Source organism: Schistocerca piceifrons, chromosome 1 (assembly GCF_021461385.2).
Source record: "Schistocerca piceifrons isolate TAMUIC-IGC-003096 chromosome 1, iqSchPice1.1, whole genome shotgun sequence".
Classification (NCBI taxonomy): Eukaryota; Metazoa; Arthropoda; class Insecta; order Orthoptera; family Acrididae; genus Schistocerca; species Schistocerca piceifrons.
The window spans coordinates 537,265,052-537,285,500 of record NC_060138.1 but is presented as its reverse complement, the minus strand read 5'-3'; the positions used below and the strand labels follow the sequence as shown (position 1 = coordinate 537,285,500).

The window sequence follows — 20,449 nt, the reverse complement described above, 5'->3', positions numbered from 1 at the left end:
TCTTAGCCCCAATCCATATTCACCTACTACGTTTCCTTCTCTCCCTTTTCCTACACTCGAATTCCAGTCACCCATGACTATTAAATTTTCGTCTCCCTTCACTACCTGAATAATTTCTTTTATTTCATCATACATTTCTTCAATTTCTTCGTCATCTGCAGATTTTATATTTACTTTAATTAGATCTACAACTTATGGGAACAAAGTTAGAACTAGCAATGTATAAGTTGTCTAGAAAAAATTGTAACTACAAAAATAACTGTTTGATTTCATTTACCTCAAAGTGTTGAAGCTCTGTAAATGAAGGGAACATTTTCCATGAAGGGAGCCTCAAGTATTTAATGAGATATGTAAATGCATTATTGTAATTACGTATTTGAGAAATTATACTCTAACAGTATCACAAATACAACCCAACATAGAATTGTACTTGCTGTTCTGGAGTAAACATATGTTTATATGTGTATTTTCAGTTTTATATGTTAATTTTAATTGTTAGTTAATCAAAAAATCATTCTAAACAATGTTGAGGATTGTTTAGGATTGTTTGGGATATATATATATATATATATATATATATATATATATATATATATATATATAGGGGTAGCCATATTGGCAGAGTCAGTCAGTCTGGTTTTGGTTTTAGAGCAGTGAGCATGTAGCTGCTCCATTTGTATTGTAAGTATTGTTTACTTCTGTAATGATGCTTTGATTTTGTTTTGAAAGCATAATAAATATATCTAAACATTATACAAGATTAATTATTACTTTAACATTATAGTTAAGTTTACAGTGACTGTTAATGGATTCAGGATGACGACTGCGGCAGATCATGAGTAACTATGAGTAACCCCATTATTAAGCAAAAACAATACAAGTAGTTAAGTTACATTTTATGCTTGAAACATGTATTTCTTTATTTCTGACTGAGAAACCAAATACTAATTTTCATAGGCCTAGCTTCAAAATTACTTTAATAGTGACGTATTTTCAGGAAAACCTTCCATCCTACATTTCACACCCTTAGGAGTGGAATTTCAAGAAATCACTTCTTAAACAATGCCTACGGTATAAGATCAACATCATTTCCAAATTTCGAGTTTCTATCCTTAGTGGTTTGGGCTGGGTGATGATGAGTCAGTGAGTCAGTCAGTCAGTCAGTCAGTCAGTCAGTCAGGACATTGTCTTTTATACATAGAGATTGTACCAAAAAGGAAATTTAGTTGAAAAAATTATAAAATTGTGAGTATTTACCTCCAGAAGGTAAAATTCCAAGTACTTCTGCTAGATAGACTTGAAAGTAAGACTCTTCTTCTACTTTTAAATTACCTATTGGTAAGAGACGGAGTTTAGCCTTCTGAAGGCAAGTATTGACTTTGCAATTTGATGGTTCCCCCCCCCCCTCCCCCCCCCCCCCCACACACACATATATATATATATATATATAAGGGCAGAAGGGCAGTTGTGAGAATGAAGAAAAAACATCTGTATAAGTAGGGTACTAAGGCATTCTAGAACACTACTGAATGATATAGCAGAACACAGTTGTACAGGAATTGGTTTATTCTGTAAAGTGAATTTACAGAGCATTGTAAAATGCCAAGAACACACTACTCTTCTCTGCTTTTTCTCCTCTGAGGAGCTGCTCCCTGGGTCTCTTGAGAATTTTCATTGTCTAGAATCTCTTGATGTTCTTCCAGATCCTTAAAAAATGATGTGAAACAATAAACAAATTTGTGATAGATCCTTGTATATACATTTACATGTGTCAAAAAATGAGTTTTGCAGCAGAGATCAGGGTCTGTCAGTAGGGCCACATAACCTATAACTTTAACTTGAGAAACATTTTCAATTACAGTTAGAACATTATACTGTAATAGCAATAGTTAAATCAGAATTCAAGGGTGAGAATGACAAGTATGTTTGTCATTTCAGAAAGTATGTTCATTTAATACAGGTAACTTGTATGACAGGCAGAGATAATGTACTCTTGTAGTGGTCACAGCTATTATCTATGACAATGATGCATACAAATTATTTTAAAACAAATAAAATGGTATTTGTAATAAGATAATATGAAAAGCGAGTGTCTTGTTTGTAATTAATAAGTTAGCTTCTTAAAATATAAGTATGAAGCTGGGCATCCGTGATGCCCTCTCACCAGTGGTAAGTGAATATTAATATTAAACTTATATATATATATATATATATATATATATATATATATATATATATATATATATATATTAAAAAAAAGCGCTGGCAGGTCGATAGACACACAAACAAACACAAACATACACACAAAATTCAAGCTTTCGCAACAAACTGTTGCCTCATCAGGAAAGAGGGAAGGAGAGGGGAAGACGAAAGGAAGTGGGTTTTAAGGGAGAGGGTAAGGAGTCATTCCAATCCCGGGAGCGGAAAGACTTACCTTAGGGGGAAAAAAGGACAGGTATACACTGGCACACACGCACATATCCATCCACCACATGGATATGTGCGTGTGTGCCAGTGTATACCTGTCCTTTTTTCCCCCAAGGTAAGTCTTTCCGCTCCCGGGATTGGAATGACTCCTTACCCTCTCCCTTAAAACCCACTTCCTTTCGTCTTCCCCTCTCCTTCCCTCTTTCCTGATGAGGCAACAGTTTGTTGCGAAAGCTTGAATTTTGTGTGTATGTTTGTGTGTCTATCGACCTGCCAGCGCTTTTGTTCGGTAAGTCACCTCATCTATATATATATATATATATATATATATATATATATATATATATATATATATATATATATATATATATATACCTTTTACATTTCTATAAAATTGTGTGCTTCATAAAACACACAAAAGTAGTATCCTATTCCTATGACAACAATATCACAATATCAACAAACCATGTCACACCTGGCTGTAACAATTATATATAGTTATAATCGAGGGAAACATTCCACGTAGGAAAAATATATCTAAAAACAAAGATGATGTGACTTACCAAATGAAAGTGCTGGCAGGTCGACAGACACACAAACAAACAAACACAAACATACACACAAAATTCAAGCTTTCGCAACAAACTGTTGCCTCATCAGGAAAGAGGGAAGGAGAGGGAAAGACGAAAGGATGTGGGTTTTAAGGGAGAGGGTAAGGAGTCATTCCAATCCCGGGAGCGGAAAGACTTACCTTAGGGGGAAAAAAGGACGGGTATACACTCGCACACACACACATATTCATCCACACATATACAGACACAAGCAGACATATTTAAAGACAAAGAGTTTGGGCAGAGATGTCAGTCGAGGCAGAAGTGCAGAGGCAAAGATGTTGTTGAATGACAGGTGAGGTATGAGTGGCGGCAACTTGAAATTAGCGGAGATTGAGGCCTGGTGGATAACGGGAAGAGATGATATATTGAAGAGCAAGTTCCCATCTCCGGAGTTCGGATAGGTTGGTGTTAGTGGGAAGTATCCAGATAACCCGGACGGTGTAACACTGTGCCAAGATGTGCTGGCCGTGCACCAAGGCATGTTTAGCCACAGGGTGATCCTCATTACCAACAAACACTGTCTGCCTGTGTCCATTCATGCGAATGGACAGTTTGTTGCTGGTCATTCCCACATAGAATGCGTCACAGTGCAGGCAGGTCAGTTGGTAGATCACGTGGGTGCTTTCACACGTGGCACTATCCAATCTCCTGGTTTCCCACCTCCGGAAAGGCAACTCACTCACCCTTCACAACCTTTCCAGCAAACCTCAACCACCTCTCATTGCACACAAACCCAGTCTCTCCCATCTACTCAGTCTCCCACTTCCAGCTCCACTCCCTCCAAAACCTCAAAATTCCAAGCAACACAATCTGGCACCACAACACCCTAATTCAGTAGTTAACCTTTCCTCCAAACCTCTCTCCCAATCCGTAACCTCTGTCCTATCCAAAGGCCTCACCTTCAGCCCCACTCCCAGATTCAACCAAACAGCCCTCATAAAAGATTTACTGTCCTACACTCGTACTCTCTGCTGGAAGTATCACTTTGCCACGAAGAAAAATGATCCTAATCCTACCCCTAATGATCCAACTCCCCAAGACACTATCCAAATTGAACCCTGCTTGGAACAGTTCCATCCTCCGTCACAGTGGGACCCACCTCCTCTTCCTCAAAATCACCCTCTCCAAACAACCTTCCAGGAATTTCTGACTTCCAGCCTTGCCTCTCAATCCTTCTTAAAAACCTTAATCCTACTCCCAACATCACCACTGCTGAAGTCCAGGCTATCCGTGATCTGAAGACTGACCGGTCCATCATCATTCTTCCGGCGGACAAGGGTTCCACGACCATGGTACTTGATCGTCGGGAGTATGTAGCTGAGGGACTGCATCAGCTTTCAGACAACACCACATACAAAGTTTGCCGAGGTAATCCCATTCCTGATGTCCAGGTGGAGCTTCAAGGAATCCTCAGAACCTTAGGCCCCCTACAAAACCTTTCACCTGACTCCATCAACCTCCTGACCCCACCGACACCCCGCACCCCTACCTTCTACCTTCTTCCCAAAATTCACAAACCCAATCATCCCGGCCGCCCCATTGTAGCTGGTTACCAAGCCCCCACAGAACGTATCTCTGCCTACGTAGATCAACACCTTCAACCCATTACGTGCAGTCTCCCATCCTTCATCAAAGACACCAACCACTTTCTCGAACGCCTGGAATCCTTACCCAATCCGTTACCCCCAGAAACCATCCTTGTAACCATTGATGCCACTTCCTTATACACAAATATCCCGCACGTCCAGGGCCTCGCTGCGATGGAGCACTTCCTTTCACGCCGATCACCTGCCACCCTACCTAAAACCTCTTTCCTCATTACCTTAGCCAGCTTCATCCTGACCCACAACTTCTTCACTTTTGAAGGCCAGACATACCAACAATTAAAGGGAACAGCCATGGGTACCAGGATGGCCCCTTCGTACGCCATAGGTCGCTTAGAGGAAGCTTTCTTGGTTACCCAGGCCTGCCAACCCAAAGTTTGGTACAGATTTATTGATGACATCTTCATGATCTGGACTCACAGTGAAGAAGAACTCCAGAATTTCCTCTCCAACCTCAACTCCTTTGGTTCCATCAGGTTCACCTGGTCCTACTCCAAATCCCATGCCACTTTCCTTGACGTTGACCTCCACCTGTCCAATGGCCAGCTTCACACGTCCGTCCACATCAAACCCACCAACAAGCAACAGTACCTCCATTACGACAGCTGCCACCCATTCCACATCAAACGGTCTCTTCCCTACAGCCTAGGTGTTCGTGGCAAACGAATCTGCTCCAGTCCGGAATCCCTGAAGCATTACACCAACAACCTGACAACAGCTTTCCCATCCCGCAACTACCCTCCCGACCTGGTACAGAAGCAAATAACCAGAGCCACTTCCTCATCTTCTCAAACCCAGAACCTCCCACAGAAGAACCACAAAAGTGCCCCACTTGTGACAGGATACTTTCTGGGACTGGATCAGATTCTGAATGTGGCTGTCCAGCAGGGATATGACTTCCTCAAATCCTGCCCTGAAATGAGATCCATCCTTCATGAAATCCTCCCCACTCCACCAAGAGTGTCTTTCCGCCGTCCACCTAACCTTCGTAACCTCTTAGTTCATCCCTATGAAATCCCCAAACCACCTTCCCTACCCTCTGGCTCCTACCCTTGTAACCACCCCCAGTGTAAAACCTGTCCCATGCACCCTCCCACCACCACCTACTCCAGTCCTGTAACCCGGAAGGTGTACACGATCAAAGGCAGAGCCACGTGTGAAAGCACCCACGTGATCTACCAACTGACCTGCCTGCACTGTGACGCATTCTATGTGGGAATGACCAGCAACAAACTGTCCATTCGCATGAATGGACACAGGCAGACAGTGTTTGTTGGTAACGAGGATCACCCTGTGGCTAAACATGCCTTGGTGCACGGCCAGCACATCTTGGCACAGTGTTACACCGTCCGGGTTATCTGGATACTTCCCACTAACACCAACCTATCCGAACTCCGGAGATGGGAACTTGCTCTTCAATATATCCTCTGTTCCTGTTATCCACCAGGCCTCAATCTCCGCTAATTTCAAGTTGCCGCCACTCATACCTCACCTGTCATTCAACAACATCTTTGCCTCTGCACTTCTGCCTCAACAGGCATCTCTGCCCAAACTCTGTCTTTAAATATGTCTGCTTGTGTCTGTATATGTGTGGATGAATATGTGTGTGTGTGCGAGTGTATACCCGTCCTTTTTTCCCCCTAAGGTAAGTCTTTCCGCTCCCGGGATTGGAATGACTCCTTACCCTCTCCCTTAAAACCCACATCCTTTCGTCTTTCCCTCTCCTTCCCTCTTTCCTGATGAGGCAACAGTTTGTTGTGAAAGCTTGAATTTTATATATATATATATATAATGGAAGGAAACATTCCACGTGGGAAAAATTATATATAAAAACAAAGATGAGGTGACTTACCGAACAAAAGCGCTGGCAGGTCGATAGACACACAAACAAACACAAACATACACACAAAATTCAAGCTTTCGCAACAAACTGTTGCCTCATCAGGAAAGAGGGAAGGAGAGGGGAAGACGAAAGGAAGTGGGTTTTAAGGGAGAGGGTAAGGAGTCATTCCAATCCCGGGAGCGGAAAGACTTACCTTAGGGGGAAAAAAGGACAGGTATACACTCGCACACACGCACATATCCATCCACACATACAGACACAACAGCTTTCCCGCAATGTCTGATATATATATAAAAAAAAACAAAGATGATGTGACTTACCATACGAAAGCCCTGGCAGGTCGATAGAAACACAAACAGACACATACATACACACAAAATTCAAGCTTTCGCAACAAACTGTTGCCTCATCAGGAAAGAGGGAAGGAGAGGGAAAGACGAAAGGAAGTGTGTTTTAAGGGAGAGGGTAAGGAGTCATTCCAATCCCAGGAGCGGAAAGACTTACCTTAGGGGGGAAAAAAGGACGGGTGTACTAATCTGGCTAGGGCGAGGGCATGTTTGCGAAGGGAAATTTGTCAAAAAACAAAGATGATGTGACTTACCGAACGAAAGTGCTGGCAGGTTGATAGACACACAAACAAATACAAACACACACACAAAATTCAAGCTTTCGCAACAAACTGTTGCCTCATCAGGAAAGATGAGGCAACAGTTTGTTGCGAAAGCTTGAATTTTGTGTGTATGTTTGTGTGTCTTTCGACGTGCCAGCGCTTTCGTTCGGTAAGTCACATCATATATATCTCTGTGTAGGTACAATGGTATATTTGTATCATGTATATGTAATCACATATGTATATATGACTGTACTAAACTTGTAAAATTATGACAGTTGCAAAAGACACCAGTTGGTGTCTCCATGCAAAAAAATACAATAAATAAATAAGTTAACAGTCTCTTTCACATTAAAATTTTCCACAAAAAAATAGTTTTAGCACAAAACAGATATGCAATGACACAAGCCAGTTAAAACAATATTCCTAACAATTTCTCATTCACTCCTCTATGTGGGATGTTGACTTGAAAAATAGTATATTTGATGGGGCACATGAGTATTTTGTAAGGAGTCTGCTTTGTAAACTGATTGCATTTTCCAAGTATCCTACCAATGAACTGAAATCTGCCAGCTGTTTTACCTTGGTTTGAGTCTATGTGACCATTTTATTTCATATTCCCACAAATTGTTACAGCCAGGTGTGACATGGTTTGTTGATATTGTTGTCATACTACTTTTGTGTGTTTTATGAAGCACACAATTTTACATTTCTGAACAGTTAAAGCTAGCTACAAATCTTTGCTCCACTTTGAAATCGCATAGAGATGGGACTGAATATTTGAGAAGTTTTTCAGAAATTACTTCAGCACAGGTAACTGCATCATATGTGTAAAAAGTACAAGGTCGTTATTAATAGTGCCTGCCAGCTCATTAATAAACTACATGAAGAGCAAGGCTCCGAGTACACTTCCCAGAGACATGTCTGATAATATTTTGCATTCTCCTTACTAAGAAATCCACAATCTATCACAAGTTTTCTTTGATACTCCTTATGATCATACTGTATTGGGTCTGGGATGAAACGACCACTACAGAGAGATGAAAGAGCTGTTCTTCTAATGGTCAGGATGATTATGGCTCTCCCACTAGCATTGCAAGTTCAAAGGACTGGCAAGGACTACAAGAGTGAAGGTGGCTGCAGCAATACAGATTGAAGGCATGTTAACACTCTATTACTCCATAAAGCTACAGCAGTTACATGTGCATGCTCTCATCTGGAAAGGTGGCCCAGCGTTGACCCATGGCATCCCTGTTCCATGGGCATAGTCAGGTGTCAATCTCATGGCCCATAGTGGTTAGAAATGGTGTCACAAGGACAGCGGTAGTTGCTGTCCCAGCAGTGTGGACACATCATATGTTTGGCATACCGCATAGGGCTGCATCATATTGTCAGTTGTATATTATTGTTACACTGGTGGGGGGAAGGGGGGGCTGTGTCATGCCCAACTGAGGTGAGTGTCAGGAGCTGCTGGGCCCCCATGTCTTGGTGACTAGAAGGGCATTGGTTCAACACCAGTTGGTGGCAGCCTGTAGCAGAAAGAACATCGGTGGTTTCATGGCAGCAGCCAACACACAGCAGACACTGATTTGAAGTCCGGCTGTGTCGACATCCCAGCGTGGCTAAATGGACATCTTTTATACATATTTGGGCAGGATTTATTGCAGCTGAGGATATGTACACAACACATCAAGCACTGCTGAAATGTCTCAAAATGCTAGTTTTTGTACCAGTGCCCTGGTTGTGATTGCAGAGCTGTTGGTATGGCATAAGTGCTGAACTTGTAGGTGTTGACAAACATTCAGATTTCTGCTTCTGGCCTTAGTTTGTGGCCGTGCTGCAACATTCTTCCCTTCCTGGAGAGATTAGGCCCACTGAATTCCTGAGTGGCTAAAATCTGCCTGCAACCAAGACACTGTTCCTACAGTTCATATTATATAAAACACTAGTCTGTATTACAAGTCCTAAATTAGCTACAGTGTGTCATTCCCCTTCATTCCCCAATTTATATTTACATTATTTTCACTGTTCCAGCTTCTTGGGCTGATGTGATTATGAATGATAAGTTTCTCTATAGTTCATATAGTCCTAGTTACAGGCTGCATTCTGTGACACTAGTCTAACTGACATATATTACAACACTTTAATGGTTATTTTTGTCTACACAATTCACACTTTGGTTCATAGTTCATATTCCACTTACTGCTTCATGTAACACTTTCTATGCCATCTCACTGAGTCTCTACACAGAGCTAGTCCATAAAACATTTACAGTCCATGACATTCACTTATTGATTTGGTAGCAGTGGTATACTGCCTCATAAAGATAGGAGTTTAGAGACCTGCGAATAATCCTACAACATTATGAACTATGCACCCACTCCTCCTCATCTACTATCCTACTTAACTTTAAAATGTATCACATAACTTCTTCAACCTAGTTATCACACTTTGAAAAAATGATCAACTTGTTGCACTATGTAACATCAATGCTTCCCTACCAGAATAAATTAAACACAATTAATTGTCTACTACAGTCATTACAACAGTAGACATTCCTTGAAAATAGAAATCTTACCTACAATTAAGCACTTATTCTCACTTTAACTACAGTACTTAATATTGCAGAACATGTATGCAGTAACCTATCTTCATCACATATCACCCATCGTCAATATTTCCTTCACACATAACTTTTTTTTAACAAATTATGTTATCACTTTGTTGTGAAGTCACCAACTTAAAGTGGAGGAATTCAACAAGAGGAACATAAACCTAAACTATTTACTAGAAAATCTGTTGTAAAGCCACTAAAGCTGCATTTGTAATCCTAGTGTTTAGAGAACTATCTATCTAACCTTAGACTATATCTATCACCCAGAGAGGCCTGTCCAGGATATCTCTTTTTGAGCTTTTTGATATCACTTATATGTCTAATTACAGGTGCTTTCCCAGCCACAACCTGTGTCTCTTACTACCAATCAACAATACTCCATAATCCTTCTTTGTCTTAACTCCCTAATACAGTATGTTCACTACAAATCCTCAATGCTTCATAATAAATTCTTAATGTCTCAACTCACAATTACCTGAGAGATTAGTCCAGCATATCATTCTGCATGAGCCCCTTGACATCACTGACTTATTTAACCACAGGCACTTCCCAGATACAACCTGTGCCTCTTAATACACCTATGATACTCCATAAAATTTGCTAGTACCCAACACATTCTCCCTTACACCGATTCTGAATGTTATCCCAGGTGGGTTTTATGGTCTCCTATGACATTGATCTACATTTCACCTTGTCAGTGGTATCCTATGGATTACAACTACTCTCCTAGAAAATAGAATAAGCAGTATGAGTGTGATGCAGCAATAGAAAAAGAAAAAAAAAGCTTTGCACACAACTCAGACACTCTATGGATATCAAACCCCACTTATATATTACATAGACCCTTGGAGAACTCTTAATCTTACTGCCTATGTGACAACAACAAATCACTTCTATACATATCTACCATTTACACAGTTGTCTCTTACTTACACCCGCCTGTACCTTCCCAGAATACACTTGCCTTCATTCCAAACATATTCTATACAGAAAAGGAAAAAGAGACAGTCACAAAACTAGAAAAAATGAAAACAAGGACTCCACAAGAGTTTACCAAAAGCACATGTTGCTACTTGCTTGCACTGCCTATGACCATACAACCCACTAAAAAGCAAACACAAACTCCTCCACGGGGCCTGTTGGACCCTCTGGTATTGACTGACCACCATGTTGTCCTCTGCCAATGGTGGCCAATGTAGGGTCAGCACAACTCTCTCCTGGTCAAAGACAGTTTTTGTGACCTGGAGCCACTACTCCTCATCCAAGTAGTTCCAAAATTGATATCACAAGGCTGAGTACACCCTGTTCCAGTTCTCCCACAAAGGAAAGATTGCTGGCAGTACCAGGAATCCAATACAGGTTCTCTGCATGGCAGTCAGGTGCAATGAACGCTCAGCTACAGGGACAGTCTGCCAATCCCAGTTCTGTCAGCAAAATGTTGTGATGCTGCAAGAGCCAGTAGTTGGTACAAAAGATGCAGGCAACAAATGGTAACAAACAGTTTATTAACTTCTATGTTGTATGGGCATAGATACAGTGTCCACAAGAGGTGAGCAGTGGCAGACGTCAGTGACCCAGACTGGGACTGCAGGCAAAGAGGCACTGGTGTCAGAGCTTCCTTCAGTATGGCATGGCATCGACCTTGCAAACTGTACATAGTTTGGTTTCACACAGCATCAGGAGACATGCTTCTGTTCTCATAGCTGTGTATGGTACAGGCCTGCGTCTGGCCCCAGTGGTGGAAGTTGGTGACAGAGGGTCAGACCTGGGTCCATTGACTTGGAAGCACCAGCAGATGCTGGCGCACCCTGGTGGCTGGAGCTGAGAGTATGTTAGTTCAACCTCTGGCCCCTCCAGACTGCGGCTGAATCCTGCAGAGGGTCCCGACAAGATGATGGGTAGATGTTGACGGATGTCAACACACAGAAGAGGCTGATTTAAAGCCCAGCTGTGTCAACATCCCACCTTCGCTGGACAGATGGCTTTGATACACAATTGGGCATGGTTTATTGGAGGTGAGCTCACACATGCCATTTGCCAAGTGCTGTCAAAATATCTCAAAAACACTGGTTATTGTACCAGCACCTGGGTTTGATTGTAGAGCTGGTGGCATGGCATAATTGCTGAACTTGTAGGTGTCAGAAAGTGCTTGGATTTATGCATCAGGTCAGCTTTTGTCTGTGCTGCTACAATACTTTCTTTAATAAAGGCTGGTATGGTACTGAACAAATGCTTTTCAGAAATCAAGAAATACTGCAACCACCTGATTGCAGTGATCCAAGGTTTTCAGAATGTCAATAGCATGTACAATGCTCAGGAATGGATAAATAAATAATCATATGAGAAAAGTGTGGACTGGGTTTCACATAGGCCTAACTGACGATTTCAGCATCCAAGCAAGTTTCAATTTTGGGTTCAAAATCAAAAGATGGATGGTAGTTTTGTGCATCACATCTTCTGCCCTTGTTGTAGAGAAGTGTGACCTGCTCTTCCTTCCAACCACTCAGCACAGTTCTTTTTTTAGAGGGCGAGAGATCTACAGTATGCAATATTTAAAGTAGGGGGGCTAACTCAGCAGCAAATGATGTACAGAATCTGACAGGAATGCCAATGGGCACTGAAGCCATGTTAGATTTAGCAGATTCACAGTCACTGACACTAATACCTGTGTCACTCATCTCTGCTGTGGAGTGAGAATTAAACTTAGGTTGTTGTTGTTGTTGTTGTGGTCTTCAGTCCAGAGACTGGTCTGATGCAGCTCTCCGTGCTACTCTATCCTGTGCAAGCTTCTTCATCTCCCAGTACCTACCACAACCTGCATCCTTCTGAATCTGCTTGGCCTCCCTCTACGATTTTTACCCTCCACGCTGCCCTCCAATACTAAATTGGTGGTCCCTTGGTGCCTCAGAACATGTCCTACCAACCGATCCCTTCTGCTAGTCAAGGTGTGCCACAATTTTCTCTTCTCCCTAATTCTATTCACTACCTCATCATTAGTTATGTGATCTATCCAACTAATCTTCTTGCTTTATTTGTCTGTGTGGAAATGCCACAAATATTTTCAAAAATATTGGCACAATTGAGACTGCTCTGTCACTTTGGGGAAGTTGTTTGTCCACTTTTTTAAAAACTGCGATAACTTTTGATACCTTGAATAATTCCAGAAATACTCCAAATTCTACACATTTATTAAAAATTAAAGCTAACGGTGTAGAGACTGACTGCATTGTCTTTTTAATGATGTAATTCAGCTAACAATACCAGTCCATACCCTTAGAATTTGAAAATTTGGAAACAGCTTTTATTATATCAGCAGATATGATAATACTCCATTGAAATATCTGGTTACCTGGCAGTGGGGCTCCAATGAAGTCCATTGCTGATGAACATGTTGCTTTAATATTGTTTCCTGTTTCCTTAACTGAGTTTAAAAAGCAGTGATTTAATTCCTCGGGATCTAGCAGAGATGCTTGTGTGCATTTTGATGTGTCCCCCCCATTTTATTATTTACCATGCTGCTTTGCATTTATTTGGGGCCTTTTCTATATAGTTTTCCACTGCCAGTTTTTTTTTTTTCTGTGAGGAGCTTAGCTTTGTAGAATTTTATGCATTTAAGATAGGACCTATATATGTTTTCTCTCTGTTCTGTCCTTTGGGTACAGGCATGCCTATGACTCTGGTACAACATGAGCATGTTTACTCCGATTTCACAAGTTCTTCAGAAAACCAGTTCAGCCTTTTATTATTAGGTATCCTTGGAGATCTAATTTTTTTTACTGGAGAACAAAAATACTAAAAATATATATATTTCTTTAAAAAAGTTATTAAAGGCCATTTCAGCTCCCCTTTTCCCCTAGTAGCAATTGTATATGAAGTCCCAGTTTGCACTATCTAGTCTCTCAATAAATGCTCGTATGTACTCTTCATTTTACTCTTACCTGCACCACTTTAGGTTCTTCGATTTTAATTGGTTGTCTCTTATACAGTGCAAGGAATAAAGGCTCATGATCTGCCAGACCTTCTCCTGCAAGTCTGTCTGTGAAGTCTTTCCTATGGAAATTGAATATAATACTGTCCACGCAGGCAGTCTTACATGTAGCACAATTATTTGTGCAATATAGGTCCAATCATCTTAGCATATTCAGAAATTTCCTTGTGACTTGCCCCTCTGTGTTTGCCATTTTTATGTTAAAATCACCACATACAGCAATTTTTTGCTGCGAGGAGCTTAGCTTTGTAGAATTGTTTTCTTTTAAGATAGGACCTATATATGTTCTCTCTCTGTTTTGTCCTTTGGGTACAAGCATGCTTATCCGTTTTCTAACAATTAAGTCACATTTTTCAATAAACAAACTTACATCTCCATCTGGAGACCTATACAGACTATCAATTAATATATTTTTATTCTCTAGTTTTACACAACTAAACTCCCCATCCAGTTCTGAGCAATAAGTAGATACCGTATTTACTCGAATCTAAGCCGCACTTGTTTTCCTGTTTTTGTAATCCGAAAAACCGCCTGCGGGTTAGAATCGAGTGCAAAGCAAGCGGAAGTTCTGAAAAATTTTGATAGGTCCCACCACAACTAACTTCTGCCGTCAAATATATGTAGCGCTACACAGGCATGCTTTGTAGGCACAAAGATAAATACTGGCGCCAAAACCTCCGCGTCAGTAAATAAATTTAAAAGAAAACGTGGAAGACGTTCTTTTTTTTCTCCGCCCCGAGTTTCGACCACTGCATTTTCATACATTATCCAACGAAGTAAATACAAATTCCGTGTTGCTCATCTTAGAATGTAGCAGAATTTCGATGTACTACGAAAATCCGACTGGCAAGATTGTTTGGGATGTTTGTCAATATGGCCAACTCTACGTTCTGAATTTTTTCCTAGCAGTGAAAAGAGATGGTTGCTAATAGGAACCTGATGAAATGGGAATCACATGCAGTATTCTCTTCACCATAAGAATAATACGAATATAAACATTTTGCCATGTATTCTTGCGTGATTGCTGCTATCTCATTTAAATCCTGTCTGCCTAATAAATTACGAAACTAGAGTGAGACAACAGCAAACGCGGAAGAATATACGTATCATGTCATGTTTATATTCGTATTATTCTTATGCCTAGTAGTGATACAGTCAGAAATGAAGCACAGCAACTGACTAGATTTTTAAATCTAAGATGACTAATTTCTATGCAGAATTTGATGTACTAAAGAAGCGGCCGCAAAGATTTTCAAACGGTGAAAAATTTTCGCCCAACTCTCGTTCAGAACATGTTCTATCATACGCAGTCTATTATTTGGTTCTTGTTTATCATTATCAAAGAAAGCAGCAGTGTAAGTAACAACAAATAGCAGTCTCTTGCCATTGTTTCGATAATGAGACGATTCCTCTCTCTTTTTTTAAAAAAATTATAAGCAGCGGTAGCGCGCACAAAAGCAAGCCATGCCGCGAGCGGCGACAGGCCGTAAACACGCACTATCAGAATGCGACAAACAATGCATTACACAGTATAGTAATGCATTTTCAGCTTAGAGTGACGTAAACACCTATAACAAAGAAGACGACACTTATCAGATCAAAGGAAAATAAACAATCGATTCAAACCAGACGAAGCACGTGAAAAAGGAAGGGTACCCGTATAAATACGGACGGAGCGCCTGACGCATAGCAATGGCTACCTGGTAAAGCTTAACTGCTAAGCTTACGACTGGAACCAAACTACTGTAGCTGTATCGTCACTCATTCGACCTAAATTGTTTCTCATATTACAATGGACCAACTTTGTTTCGATTTGGAGGTGCGGCCTAAAACTTTTCTCTCCCCTTGAATTTCGAGTCTCAAATTTCAGGTGCGGCTTAGATTCGGGAAATTTTTTTTCTTTTATTTCGAGTCTCATTTTTCAGGTGCGGCTTAGATTCGAGTAAATACGGTAAATCAGTTCTGGTAAATTTTACTTCTTCTTGACAAAAATTACAGTCCCACCATTCTTTCTCTGTTTTCTACACATTATGTCTGCAACTACATACCATTAGGGGTATGTTGTATCTTCAAAGTTTTACACTTTCACTATTTCACTTCTGCAGTGTACACAACGGACAGACTAATCATTACTATCTTATACTATGCCAGCCTCACTTTGTAGCACCATGTCTGTCCAAGGCAGCCAGAATAATAAAAAAGAGCAAGCAGGGGCAGCAGGATGGTCCTTATATAATAAGAAAGTCCTATATTATATATTTATGCTACCTGATTTATGAATACACAGACATTTTATGATGTCCTTTTTAGCTTGAAGGAGATCACCTCTAGTGTTTACCTTCTAGGTATTGTTTTAGGCTATGTAGATATAAAGAGACTAAATAACCTCTTAATTTACTTCTGAAAACTAATATCTTCTCAATGCATTTTTGCATTTATTGTACAAAATGTATCCAGGAGTTGTGGGATCTCTTTTGCTTTACTGAGGCCACTTTTTACATAGATAATAATAACCTCTATTTTTTTGTATTGTCATCATGTATGTATCTATTTGACAATGTAGTACTATTTGCTTTCAAGCACATAACTGTTGCAAATATATGTAGTTACGGGACAGTCACAATATTATTGTTGTTGTTGTTGTTGTTGTTGTTGTTGAATTAGGTCCAGAGACTGGTTTGATGCAGCTCTCTATGCTACTCTGTCCTGTGCAAGCTTCTTTATGTCCAAGTAACTACTGCAACCTACATCCTTCTGAATCTGCTTAGTGTACTCATCTCTTGGTCTCCCTCTACGATTTTTACCCTCCACGCTGCCCTCCAATACTAAATTGCACTAAATTGGTGATCCCTTGATGCCTCAGGACATGTCTTACCAACCAATCTCTTCTTCTAGTCAATTTGTGTCACAAATTCCTCTTCTCACTAATCTATTCCACATCTCGTCACTTGTTGTGTGATCTACCCATCTATTCTTCAGCATTCTTCTGTACCATCACATTTCAAAAGCTTCTGTTCTCTACTTGTCTAAACTATTTAAAGTTCTCTAAATATGTTTCTGCAAGGTTGTCTTGGGATCAGATTTGCAATGCATCTGCCAGACCTCTTTTGAAGTTTGACTAACCTATTAATACACACATACGCTTCAATTCCTCAGACTATAAGGCACTATGATAGGTGTGGTAGACTAGGCCATAGTACATTGTTAACTGTGTATCTATGTTCACTGCCTTAGACAGTATCTCTTTAAGAACATGCTGGTGCTTACTATTCAACATTCTATGCTGTTATGATTGTCCCATGTCAAGTGTTTATGGCAGCCAAGAATTTGTGATTCCCTACTTCTTTGAGAACTGAATTACCTAGTTCAAGGGAGATATTGTCAGCCTATGTAGTTTTAGTTGATTGTAACTGTATATATGTTGTGTGATTTGTATTTACAAACAAGTTTTTTTGCTGAAATATTTATAAGCCTCATTCAAATTTGCAGTGGCACTTTTCTTTGGATTATGGTTTTAGGGCACAAAACAGCTATGGTCATAAGTGCCCATTCTGTGCCTTAGTGAAGGGTAAAAACAGGAATTTAAATCAACAGCAGTGGGAGCGAAACTTAAGGAGGAGGGAAACGAGAGACAGAAGGAAATCTTAGGAAAGTGCTATTGAAGGGGGGGGGGGGGGGGGGTGTTTTCCCCGAAAAGAGCTTCAAATGACCAATGTCATCTCACTATAAAACTTATAAACTCAAGGACGCGATCAGCTGAGCGCACATCATCTGCTAAAAGGTTAGTTGGTTGATTGGATTAAAAGAGGGGAAAAGGGACCAAACTATGAGGTCATCAGTCCCTTATTCCGAATAAAACAATGCCATAAGTGTGAGAATAAAACAAACGAGACTGACAACTCAAAACGGAATGAAAGGAAAAATCACAAGAACGATGAAGGGCAACAGACATGTAAATGAACAAAAGGGGACAAGAAAACCACAGAAACACAAGAAACAGGATGAAGAGATTAAAACAACAAAGCAGATTACCATGGCTGGCTGATCATGAGAATAAAGAAGGAGAAGCCAGCCACTCTGCAACACATTAAAACCTCCACCCTAGAAACACTAGGGTGGAGGGCACAGAGGGACAAAGGACATGCGCTAAGACTTAGATCAAATGATAAAACCCACCTGCAGGAATAAAGTATAAAACTAAATCAGCCAATGAGGCATTGTCTGATAAAATTTGCGGCAATGAGTCCGGTAGCCCAAGATTTCATCGCTGCGCAGTCAAAGTAGAACAGTGCACCAGAATAAGGGCCACTGTCAAGCGGGCACCACACCGACACTCAGGCGGGTCTTCACAGCGCAGGCGGTAACTGTGGGTCGCCCAAGCGTGGCCAATGCAAGGCCGGCAGAGGACAGCTGATTCCCTGCAAGAGGCCCGCATGGAAGACTTCCACACATTCGTAGTCTCCTTAATGACACAGTTTGTTTTGTGTACTGTTATGCCATTCTGTCTCCCAAAGCCAAAAAAACCCTATGGTGTAAGTCAGAATGCAGGTCAGGTTCAGAGATGCCCATCTCGACAAGCAGTTTCCGCGTAGCCTGTTTCGCCAGCCTGTCGACAAGTTTGTTGCCTGGGATGATGACGTGTCCTGGGATCCACACAAACACCACTGAACGACGGGACCAGTCCAGGGAGTAGATGGACGCTACCAAAGGATGGCAAGGGTAGCATTGGTCAATAGTTTGTAGGCTGCTCAAGGAGTCAGTACACAGAAGAAACGATTCCCCGGGGCACGAACGGATATACTGAAGTGCACGAGAGATGGCTACCAGTTCTGCAGTGAATACACTGCAGCCATTGGGCAAGGAGTGCTGTTCAAAATGGCCTCTGTGGACATAGGCAAAGCCAACATGACCATTAGCCATCAAACCATCAGTGTAAACCACTTCAGAGCCCCGGAACATGTCAACAATCGAGAAGAAGTGACAGCAGAGAACGGCATGAATAACTGAGTCTTTAGGGTCATGTGAAAGGACCAGACGAATCTGCAGCCTAGGTGTACACCATGGAGGTGTATGTGGATGGACCTGGATGGGGAGTGGTAAAGGGAAGGACTCCAGTTCAGACAGAAGGGAATGCATGCGAACCGCAATTGTTAGCCTTGACCTGGGCTGCCGAAGCAGGAGGTGAACTGCCGCAGGTGGAAAAAGGACACGGTAATTCGGATGCTCAGGAGAACTATGAATGTATGCAACATAACTGGCGAGCAGTTGTGCATGTCGGATCTGCAATGGAGGGACTCGGGCCACCACCAGGATACTGGTCACCGAACTCATTCTAAAAGCTCCCATCGCTAGGCAAACACCACTGTGGTGCACTGGGTTGAGTACATGCAATGCTGAGGGCGCCACCAAACCATAAAACACACTCTCATAGTCAAGGCAGGATTGAACAAGGTCTCTGTACAGCTGCAGCAGTTTGGAGTGATCTGCACCCCAGTTGATGTTGCTGAGGCAGTGGAGAGCACTGAGGTGCTGCCAGCACTTCTGCTTAAGCTGATGAAGGTGAGGTAGCCAAGTCAATCGAGCGTCAAAAACCAGTCCTAAGAATTGATATGCCTCCACTACAGTGAGTGGATCATCATGAAGGTAAAGTTCTGGTTCTAGATGAACAGTACGACACCAACAGAAGTGCGTGACACACGACTTAGCAGCCGAAAACTGTAAGCCATGGGCGAGAGCCCATAACTGTGCCTTGTGGATGGCTCCCTGTAGGTGCCACTCAGCAACATCATTGCTGGTGGAGCAGTACAAAATGCAGAAGTCATCTGCATACAGAGAAGGTGAGACAGATGGCCTACAGCTGTTGCTAGACCATTAATGGCACTAAAAATAGTGATACACTCAATACAGAGCCCTGCGGGACCCCATTCTCATGGATATGGGTGGGTGGATGGGGGTGGGGGTGGGGACAATGGGAGGCACCAACTTGGACATGGAAAGTACGGAGCAACAGGAAATTCTGGATAATAATTGGGAGCGGGCCTCTGAGACCCCAACCGTATAATGTGGCTATGATATGATGTCGCCAGGTGGTGTCAAATGCTTTGCATGGATAAAAAAAGATGGCAACAGGGTGTTGGCATCTGGAAAAGGCTGTTTGGATGGCAGACTCGAGGGACACAGGATTACCAGTGGTAGAGCGACCTGGGTGGAAGTAGCCCTGATATGGAGCCAGTAGGCCATGAGACTCCAGGACCCAACCCAACTGCCGTCACACCACATGTTCCAGCAGCTTAGAAACAACATTGGTGAGGCTGGTGGGCCAATAGCTATCCACATCAAGTGGGTTTTTGTTGGGTTTGAGCACCAGAACCATGGTGGTCTCGTGCCATTGTGAAGGAAAGACACCATCGCACCATATGCATTGAAGATAACGAGGAGATGGGTCTTGTAGTCAGATGAGAGATGTGCAGTCATCTGACTGTGGATCCGATCTGACCCAGGAGCTGTGTCGGAGCAATGTGCTAGCTCCCACTCCGTAAATGGGGCATTACAGGGTTCATTGTGGCGTGTAGTGAACAAGAGGACTTTCCTTTCCATCTGCCGTTTGTGGGTGCGTGAGGCGGTGGGGGGGAGGGGGGGGGGGGGGGGGTAGTTCTCCGACACAGGGGCTCGAGCATAGTGCTCAGCAAAGTGCTCAGCAATTGTGTTGGCATCAGTACATAGCAAGCCATTGAAGGTAATGCCGGGGA

The 20,449-nt window shown here is 41.9% G+C and overlaps 1 long non-coding RNA gene across 2 annotated transcripts in view; it reads right to left on the bottom strand.

Annotated features, from left to right (window-relative positions):
* Positions 1-1,559: 1,559 nt before the first annotated feature.
* Positions 1,560-20,449, bottom strand: part of LOC124799223 — a 38,756-nt gene continuing 19,866 nt past the window's right edge. For both annotated transcript variants that reach the window (XR_007016988.1, XR_007016987.1), the window contains exon 3: positions 1,560-1,706. This is a non-coding gene — a long non-coding RNA (uncharacterized LOC124799223). The remainder of the gene's footprint in view (positions 1,707-20,449) is intronic.